Raw genomic sequence first — 8399 nt, 5'->3', positions numbered from 1 at the left:
TCTGAACTGAGCAAGTATATCTAATAGATAAGCACTGCTTCACCTGTCCACTGCACTGAACTGAGCAAGTATATCTAATAGATAAGCACTGCTTCACCTGTCCACTGCACTGAACTGAGCAAGTATATCTAATAGATAAGCACTGCTTCACCTGTCCACTGCACTGAACTGAGCAAGTATATCTAATGGATAAGCACTGCTTCACCTGTCCACTGCACTGAACTGAGCAAGTATATCTAATAGATAAGCACTGCTTCACCTGTCCACTGCACTGAACTGAGCAAGTATATCTAATGGATAAGCACTGCTTCACCTGTCCACTGCTCTGAACTGAGCAAGTAGATCTAATAGATAAGCACTGCTTCACCTGTCCACTGCTCTGAACTGAGCAAGTAGATCTAATGGATAAGCACTGCTTCACCTGTCCACTGCTCTGAACTGAGCAAGTAGATCTAATGGATAAGCACCTGCTTCACCTGTCCACTGCACTGGGCTGCGCAAGTAGATCTAATGGATAAGCACTGCTTCACCTGTCCACTGCTCTGAACTGAGCAAGTAGATCTAATGGATAAGCACTGCTTCACCTGTCCACTGCACTGGGCTGCGCAAGTAGATCTAATGGATAAGCACTGCTTCACCTGTCCACTGCTCTGAACTGAGCAAGTAGATCTAATGGATAAGCACCTGCTTCACCTGTCCACTGCACTGGGCTGCGCAAGTAGATCTAATGGATAAGCACTGCTTCACCTGTCCACTGCTCTGAACTGAGCAAGTAGATCTAATGGATAAGCACCTGCTTCACCTGTCCACTGCACTGGGCTGCGCAAGTAGATCTAATGGATAAGCACCTGGTTCACCTGTCCACTGCACTGAACTGAGCAAGTAGATCTAATGGATAAGCACCTGCTTCACCTGTCCACTGCACTGAACTTTGCAAGTAGATCTAATGGATAAGCACTTCCTTTACCTGTCCACTGCACTGAACTGAGCAAGAAGATCTAATGGATAAGCACCTGCCTCACCTGTCCACTTCACTGGAATGTGCAAGTAGATCTGATGGATAAGCATTTGCGCAATCTAGAAATGAGCAAAACGTTTCGATATGTTATCAGATATGCTCAAATGATCATTGTGGTACTTGCCTCACTTACAACACTAAATATAGAGGTATGGCTATCGTGTGAGCAAACTTTTGAATTTTTAGGTTTTGATAATACTTGTATGTGAGGAAGTCTTTGAACCAAAGTGATTTATTTAGATCAACTAAGAATAGAGCTGATAGCCGTAGTAGTCTACTGATAGCCGTTGCAGTCTACTGATAGCCGTTGTAGTCTACATATGCCGTTGTAGTCCACTGATAGCCGTTTCAGTCTACTTACAGCCGTTGTAGTCTACTGATAGCCGTTGTAGTCTACTGATAACCGTTGTATTCTACTGATAGCCGCTGTAGTCCACTGATAGCCGTTGCAGTCTACTGATAGCCGTTGTAGTCTACTGATGGCCGATGTAGTCTACTGATAGCCGCTTTAGTCTACTGATTGCCGTTGTTGTCTACTGATAGCGGAGAGGTAGATATGTTGTTGGTATAATGAAGAATAGCATTACAAAGCATAATCTTTTTGTCGTTGAAATTATACACAACCGAGTGCAATGTTTGAGTATGTATGTTTATGTCAATAAACTATTAATAATGTGTATGCTTGTCAAGAATATTGATAGTGTTCGTCGATCTCATATATCGATCAAATCCATACAGATAGTATGTGCCTTGAAAAATGTAAAATTAAGCATTTAGGGAAAACAGGGAAATAAATGTACACATATTTGCTTTATCTCAAACGCTGGCGGAACAGTATGAAAGGTATTTTATTATGGCGATTCACCAAATGTAACATTGGTGTAACCCACGACAAAGGTATAATGCTGATAGACGAAGATCCTTGCACGGCTAAGGGGCGCAACTCTGCAAATCAAATGTCGCCTTATGAATTTGGGACCCCGTAACGTGCAACATCAGCTATGTCATTCATATAATTGAAGCTAATCAGTCGGTTATGCATATTAACAAACAAGGGACTTTACCTATAGGTTTGACATTTGTTCACAGTATCGTGCCAGACTATATGGAATGTAACTCCAACTTGTGTCTTCTTCCTGTTTAAGTCCAGTAAGTTTTAAAATGATGGCATCATGTGATTACGGCGTGACACTGGATATATACAAGGAGTGTCTGTGGACATGCAGAGCCCTGTACACCAATATCAACACATGTAATTAGCAACTAGGAGAGACGTATACAATACAGTATATAAACAATCGCCATTTCTTGTAATCGAATAATTATAATATTGATGAATAAATATTCCGTACTAACATGCACTGTTTATGTCACCCTACCAATATCTCCTGGTATATATAACCTGTTTCTTGGGCCTACACACACAGCGATGTATCCTACCAATATCTAGCATGATATGTCCTGGTATATATAACCTGTTTCTTGGGCCTACACACACAGCGATGTATCCTACCAATATCTAGCATAACATGTCCTGGTATATATAACCTGTTTCTTGGACCTACACCCAGAGAGATGTATCCTACCAATTTCTAGAATAACATGTCCTGGTATATATAACCTGTTTCTTGGACCTACACACACAGAGATCTATCCTACCAATATCTAGCATAGCATATTCTGGTATATATAACCTGTTTCTTGGACCTACACCCAGAGAGATGTATCCTACCAATATCTAGCATAACATGTCCTGGTTTATATAACCTGTTTCTTTGACCTACACACACAGAGATCTATCCTACCAATATCTAGCATAGCATATTCTGGTATATATAACCTGTTTCTTGGACCTACACCCAGTGAGATGTATCCTACCAATATCTAGCATAACTTGTCCTGGTATATATAACCTGTTTCTTGGACCTACACCAAGAGAGATCTATCCTACCAATATCTAGAATAGCATATTCTGGTATATATAACCTGTTTCTTGGACCTAAACACAAAAAGATCTATCCTACCAATATCTAGCATAGCATTATTCTGGTATATATAACCTGTTTCTTGGACCTACACCAAGAGAGATCTATCCTACCAATATCTAGAATAGCATATTCTGGTATATATAACCTGTTTCTTGGACCTACACCAAGAGAGATCTATCCTACCAATATCCAGCATAGCATTATTCTGGTATATATAACCTGTTTCTTGGGCCTACACACTGAGAGATGTATCCTACCAAAATCTAGCAAAACATGTCATGGTATATATAACCTGTTTCTTGGACCTAAACATAGAGAGATGTATCCTACCAATATCTAGCATAACATGTCCTGGTATATATAACCTGTTTCTTGGACCTAAACACAGAGAGATCTATCCATCCAATATCTAGCATAGCATATTCTGGTATATATAACCTGTTTCTTGGACCTACACCCAGAGAGATCTATCCTACCAATTTCTAGCATAATATGTCCTGGTTTATATAACCTGTTTCTTGGACCTACACCCAGAGAGATGTATCCTACCAACATCTAGCATAACATGTCCTGGTATATATAACCTGTTTCTTGGACCTAAACACAGAAAGATCTATCCTACCAATATCTAGCATAGCATTATTCTGGTATATATAACCTGTTTCTTGGACCTACACCCAGAGAGATGTATCCTACCAATATCTAGCATAACATGTCCTGGTATATATAACCTGTTTCTTTGACCTAAACACAGAGAGATCTATCCTACCAATATCTAGCATAACATGTCATGGTATATATAACCTGTTTCTTTGACCTAAACACAGAGAGATCTATCCTACCAATATCTAGCATAGCATATTCTGGTATATATAACCTGTTTCTTTGACCTACACCAAGAGAGATCTATCCTACCAATATCTAGCATAAAATGTTCTGGTATATATAACCTGTTTCTTGGACCTACACACATAGAGACGTATCCTACCAATATCTAGCATAGCATGTTCTGGTATATATAACCTGTTTCTTGGACCATCACACTGAGAAATGTATCCTACCAATGGCTAAATGCAAATGGTACTACACTATACTAGCGGGGGAAACGTAACTGTGCTTAATATAAAGTTCAATAAAAATAAATTAAATAACGCATCTTTAAATAAATATTCACAAAGACTTTAAGGTCATGATTCTCAATTTCCACGTGCATGTTCCTGCACGGCGCACATTTGGATGTTTGGGTGTGTTTTTGGAGTATGATACTCACACCTGTGGTTTTTAAATGTGACCAGCACACACTGATTGTTTAGCTATCAACTGGTCATAAAACACGTTTGTTTAACCGTAAATAACGCTTACGCACCGTCACGGCTGGCAGAAAACCAACGTCTAAGCGCCGTGGGTATGCGGAGCATTTAGGCAAAACCTAAGCATCATCATGGGCACCAATTGTTCGCCCATCATTGCTGATCTGTTTCGTTATGTATACGAGTCAGAATTCCTGCTCGGATTGTAAACTTCAAAGCAGAGTTTTAATTTTAACGTAAGACGTTTAACGTAATCGTAATATGTATGGATCACCTGGTATCGTTCAAAAATGGTCTCGTCAACTGATTTACCCAAATGAGCTAGAATTATTAGAAACCAGTGAAACAGCCCCATCTGTTTCATACTTAGATCTCTGCATAAAGTTTCGGAGTGAGAAGCGATCCACAAGATATGATAAGAGGGATGACTTCAAGTTTTCACTTGTCTACTCTCCGTTTATGTTATGCAATATTGCAGCAGCCTCAACCTTTTGTGTCTTCAGTTCAAAACTTTTGAGGTGCAATCCAACGTGCTGTTACAACTATTCGATCAAGGTCACACCTTTTAAACTTATAGTAAACTTTCAAAAACTCTAATGGTAGACATGTTTAGGACATTTACAATTAAACAACATCAAAGCTATTGTTAAAGACATCACTAAAGTAATGTTTGCGAGCTGTCACTGGCACGTCAGAGCAAATATTTACATGAAATACAGACACTATAATTCCACATCGTCATTTGTTAGTTAAATATAGAGCAAGCGTTTGTGTGGTGGTTAATAGATAATAAAAACGCGATCTGTTGGTCTTGTTAGCGGTAAATAATCCAGCGAGATCAATGCATTGTACAATCACACCCAGTTGATGTAGGTCCTGTTGACGATGACACTCGCATATCACCCGATGTCTCCTTCGGCAGCTTGGGTCCTGTTGGTCTTGGGGCTATTCGTGCAAGGTAAACTCCACATTCTTTTGATAGTACTTACATAGTGTGTATCCAACGTGTACAACACAACTGTAAAGCAAGAGTGAGTGAGTTCCCTTTGAACCGTATTTACGTTTTTCATAACCGTATCTAATATGCGTCAGCACAAAGTAGGTACAGGAAAATGGTATCCTACGAGCACGGCATTATGCTTATAGACCATGGAACACACCAGCGCCATATCATGGATCCTACGAATGCGGTAAAGTTCAATGAAATCCTCGAGCACGTTCAAGTACTTACATGCTATGGGACCCATGAGCTCGATGTGGTGCTGAGATGCCATGGGTGCCACGAGCACGGTGTAGTGCTGAGATGCCATGGGTACCACGAACACGCTATGGTGCTGATATGCCATGGATGCAACGAGCACGGTATGGTGCTGATATGCCATTGGTGCCATGAACACGGTGTGGTACTGAGATGCCATTGGTACCACGAGCACGGTATGGTACTGATATACCATGGGTGCCACGAGCACGGTATGGTGCTGAGATGCCATGGGTACCACGAGCTCGATATGGTGCTGATATGCCATGGGTACCACGAGCTCGATATGGTGCTGATATGCCATGGGTGCCACGAGCACGGTATGATACTGAGATGCCATGGGTGCCACGAGCACAGTATGGTTCTAAGATGTCCTTAGTGCCACGAGCACGGTATGGTGCTGAGATGCCATGGGTGCCACGAGCACGGTATGGTGCTGAGATGCCATGGAAGCCACGAGCACGGTATGGTACTGATGTGCCATTGGTGCCAAGAGCACGGTATGGTGCTGAGATGCCATGTGCGCCAAGAGCACGGTATGGTACTGAGATGCCATTGTGCCATGAGCTCGATGTGGTGCTGAGATGCCATGGGTGTCACGAGCTCGGTATGGTGCTGATATGCCATTGGTACCACGAGCACGGTATGGTACTGATATGCCATGTGTGCCACGAGCACGGCATGGTACTGTGATGTCATGGATGCCACGAGCACTGTTTGGTGCTGAGATGCCATTGGTACCACGAGCACGGTATGGTGCTGAGATGCCATGGGTACCACGAGCACGGTATGGTACTGATATGCCATTGGTGCCACGAGCACGGTATGGTACTGTGATCTCATGGATGCCACTAACACTGTGTGGTACTGAGATACCATGGGAGCCACGAGCGCAGTATGGTGCTGATATGCCATGGGTGCCACGATCACGGTATGGTACTGATATGCCATGGGAGCCACGAGCACGGTATGGTACTGAGATGCCATGGGTGCCAAGATTACGTGGTGGTACTGATATGCCATGGGAGCCACGAGCACGGTATGGTAGTGAGATGTCATGGATACCACGAGCACGGTGTGGTACTGATATGCCATGGATGCCACGAGCACTGTGTGGTACTGAGATACCATGGGAGCCACGAGCACGGTATGGTACTGAGATGTCATGGGTGCCACGGGCACGGTATGGTACTGATATGCCATGGATGCAACGAGCGCGGTATGCTACTGAGATGCCATGGGTACCAAGAGCACGTTATGGTACTGAGATACCATGGGAGCCACGAGCACAGTATAGTGCTGATATGCCATGGGTGCCACGAGCACGGTATGGTACTGATATGCCATGGGAGCCACGAGCTCGATATGGTGCTGAGATGCCATGGGACCCACGAGCACGTTCTGGCACTGAGATGCCTTGGGCGCCACGAGCACGGTATGGTACTGAGATGCCATGGGTGCCAAGAGCACGGTATTGTACTGATATGCCATGGATGCCACGAGCACGTTGTGGTACTGATATGCCATGGGGGCCACGAGCACAGTATGGTGCTGAGATGCCACGGGTCCTAAGAGCACGGTGTGGTACTGATATGCCATGGGAGCCACGAGCACGGTATGGTAGTGAGATGTCATGGATACCACGAGCACGGTGTGGTACTGATATGCCATGGATGCCACGAGCACTGTGTGGTACTGAGATACCATGGGAGCCACGAGCACGGTATGGTACTGAGATGCCATGGGTGCCACGAGAACGGTATGGTACTGATATGCCATGGATGCAACGAGCGCGGTATGCTACTGTGATGCCATGGGTACCAAGAGCACGTTATGGTACTGATATGCCATGGGTGCCAAGAGCACGGTATGGTGCTGAGATGCCATTGTTACCATGAGCACGGTGTAGTGCTGAGATGCCATTGTGCCATGAGCTCGATGTGGTGCTGAAATGCCATGGGTGTCACGAGCCCGGTATGGTGCTGATATGCCATTGGTACCACGAGCACGGTATGGTTCTGATATGCCATGGGTGCCACGAGCACGGTATGGTACTGAGATGCCATGGGTGCCATGAGCTCGATATGGTGCTGATATGCAATGGATGCCACTAGCACGGTATGCTACTTAGATGCCCTGGGTGCCAAGAGCACGGTATGGTGCTGAGATGCCATGGGAGCCACGAGCACGGTATGGTGCTGAGATGCCATTGTTACCATGAGCACGGTGTAGTGCTGAGATGCCATTGTGCCATGAGCTCGATGTGGTGCTGAAATGCCATGGGTGTCACGAGCCCGGTATGGTGCTGATATGCCATTGGTACCACGAGCACGGTATGGTTCTGATATGCCATGGGTGCCACGAGCACGGTATGGTACTGTGATGTCATGGATGCCACGAGCACTGTGTGGTGCTGAGATGCCATTGGTACAACGAGCACGGTATGGTGCTGAGATGCCATGGGTGCCACGAGCACGGTATGGTACTGAGATGCCATGGGTACCAAAAGAACGGTATGGTACTAAGATGCCATGGGTGCCACGAGCACAGTATATGGTGCTGATATGCCATGGATGCCACGAGCACGGTATGGTACTGAGATGCCAACGGTGCCACGAGCACGGTATGGTACTGATATGCCATGGATGCCACGAGCACGGTATGGTACTGAGATGCAATGGGTGCCACAAGCACAGTATGGTACTGAGATGCCATGGGTGCCACGAGCACAGAATGGTGCTGAGATGCCATGGGTGCCACGAGAACGGTATGGTACTGAGATGCCATGGGTGCCATGAGCTCGATATGGTGCTGATATGCCATGG

Source organism: Haliotis rufescens, unplaced genomic scaffold (genome assembly GCF_023055435.1).
Source record: "Haliotis rufescens isolate VD_foot unplaced genomic scaffold, xgHalRufe1.0.p SCAF_7, whole genome shotgun sequence".
Lineage (NCBI taxonomy): Eukaryota > Metazoa > Mollusca > Gastropoda > Lepetellida > Haliotidae > Haliotis > Haliotis rufescens.
Note: the sequence above shows the minus strand (reverse complement) of the source record.